The sequence below is a fragment of the Physeter macrocephalus genome, chromosome 21 (genome assembly GCF_002837175.3).
Source record: "Physeter macrocephalus isolate SW-GA chromosome 21, ASM283717v5, whole genome shotgun sequence".
Classification (NCBI taxonomy): domain Eukaryota; kingdom Metazoa; phylum Chordata; class Mammalia; order Artiodactyla; family Physeteridae; genus Physeter; species Physeter macrocephalus.
Window position 1 is genome coordinate 76,894,415 of NC_041234.1, and position 2,931 is coordinate 76,897,345.

Genomic DNA, 2,931 nt, shown 5'->3' on the forward strand with positions numbered 1-2,931 from the left:
TATCATTATATTACTTTTTATTTCTCCTTTTAGCTCTGTTAGTTTTTGCTTTATATATTTAGGTACTGTGATGTTGGGCATGTAAATATTTACAATTGTTATATCTTTTTGATGGACTGACCCAGAATATTATTCACTAGATAGATAGATAAAAAGAAATGAACTATCAAGCCATGGAAAAACACAGGAAAATTAAGAACATGTTACTAAGTGAAGGAATACAATTTGAAAAGGCTACATACTGTATGATTCCAACTATATGGCATTCTGAGCAAGGCAAAACTATGAAAACGTTAAAAATATTAGTGGTTGCCAGGGATTAAGGGGGAGAAAGGGAAGAATAGGCAGAGCACAGAAGAGTTTTAAGGCAGTGAAATTATTCTTTATGATACTACAATGGTGGACACATGTCATTATACATTTGTCAAAACCTACAGAAGGTTCAATACCAAGGGTGAACCCTAATGTAAACTGTGGACTTTGGGTGATAAAGATGTGTCAAGGTAGGTTCATAGCTTGTAACAAATGTACCATTCTGGGGCAAGATGTTGATAATGGTGCAAGATCTTGTACATGTGTTGGGACAGGGGTATATGGGAACTCTGTACCTTTCACTCAATTTTGCTGTGAACCTAAAGCTGCTCTAAAAATAAAGTTTAGCAGTAAAAGAAAAAATTCAACATTTTACCTATAGCAAAGGACATCTTAGGCAAAATTAAAAGGACAAATAAATGAAAGGGAAGAAACTGCCTATGTTCTTTTCTTTTTAGTTTTTGTGTATATATTGCAGGTTTTTGATTTGTGGTTACCTCAGGTTTCATATACGTTGACTTATATCTGCTTGTTTTAAACTGGTAGCCATTTAAGTTCAAACACATTCTAAAATATCTACATTTTTACTCCCATCCCACACATTCTGTGTTTTTTTCATGTCATATTTTACATCTTCATGCTCATCTTTTAACTGTTTATTCTAGTTATAGTTGCTTTTACAAGTTTTTTCTTTTAATCTTCATGTTGGATTATTTAAGTGGTTGATCTTTAGTCTTTACTTTTATTTGTTTTTCCTAGCGGCATTTTCCCTTTCCTATAGGTTTTTACTTCTTTTCCACTTAGAGAAGATCCTTCAACTTTTCTTTTAGAGTGGGTTTTGTATTGATGAACTATCTTTTAGTTTTTGCTGGTCTGAGAAGTCCTTTATCTCTCCTTCTATTCTAAAGGATAATCATGCTGGGTAGAGTACCCTAGGTTGCAGGTTTTTCCCTTTCAGTGCTATAAATATATCATGCCACTCCCTTCTGGCTTGCAAAGATTCTGTACAGAAACCAGCTGATAGCCTCATCAGGGTTCCCTTGTACATGACTCTTTGTTTTTCTCTTGCTGCCTTTAGAATTCTCTCTTTATCTTTAACTTTTGCCATTTTAATTATGATATGTGGTGTAGGTCTGTTTGGGTTCATCTTGCTTGGGACCATCTTGCTTCCTGTACCTCAATATCTGTTTCCTTCTTCAGGTTTGGGAAGTTTCCAGCCATAATTTCATCAAGTAGATTTTTGATCACTTTCTCTCTCTCTCTTCTCCTTCTGGAACCCCTATAATGTGAATGTTGATATGCTTAATGTTATCCTAGAGACCTCTTAAATTGCTTTCATTTTTTAAATGTTTTTATTTTTGTTGTTCTGATTGGGTGATTTCCATTATTCTATCTTCCAGATGACTTATGCATTCTTCTGTATCAGTCTGCTATTCATTTCTTCTAGTATGGTTTTTATTTCAGATATTAAATTCTTCATTTCTGATTGGGTTTCTTTTATATTTACTAGTTCCTTATTGAAGTGGTCATTGTTTACATCAATTCTTTTCCCTAATTCAGTTAACATTTTTATTACAAATGTTTTGAATTCTTTATCTGGTAAATTATTTCCGTTTCATTGTTTATTTTTCCAGAGTTTTCTCTTTCAGTTGAGACGAGCTCCTTTGCTTTTTCATTTTGCTTACCTTTGTCTGTCTCTATGAATTTAGGTGAAACACTTACCAGTTGTGGTCTTGAAGGGGTGTTCTTATGTGGGAGCATCCCTATACAGACTGCTCGTGCCCAGTGTCTTTGGTGGGAGGGCTGGATTTGCTATGGACCAAAGTCCTGTCTTCCCTTAGGCTGTGCTGGCGGCTATCACCTTGGTATGGAGTGGGGTTGGAGAAGGAAGGGCTAGAGCTGGCACTGGGTATGAGGTGGAACTTCCCTTCTGCTTGATGACTGTCACTGCCCTATCAAGGACAGGGTATGATCCCAAGTTGCTTGAGCAGAAGCCCTGAGGGTCAAGCCTGAGCTAGAAATATACAAGCTGCCAAGACTGAATGAAGAAGAAACAGACAATTTGAACAGACCCATCATTAGTAGTGAAATTGAATTTGAAATAAAAAAAATACTCCCAGCAAACAAAACTCCAGGACCAATGACTTCACAGGGGAATTCTACAAAACACATAAAGAATAACTAATACCTATCATTCTCAAATTATTCCAAAAAATTCAAGAGGAGGGAATACTCCCAAATTCATTCTACAAGCTCACAATTACCATAATACCAAAACCAGACAAAGACACTACCAAAAAAGAAAATTACAGGCCAATATCTTTGATGAATATAGATATAAAAATGCTCAACAGAATATTAGCAAACTGAATCCAACAATACATTAAAAAGGATCATATACCATGATTAAGTGGGACTTATTCTAGCGACACAAGAATGGTTCAATATTCACAAATCAATCAATGTGACACATCACGTTAGCAAAAGGAAACATAAAAATCATGTGATCTTGTCCATAGACACAGAAAAAGCATTTGACAAAATTCAACATCTGATCATGAAAAAAAATCTCATCAAAGTAGGTATAGAAGGAACATATCTCAACATAATAAAGACCAT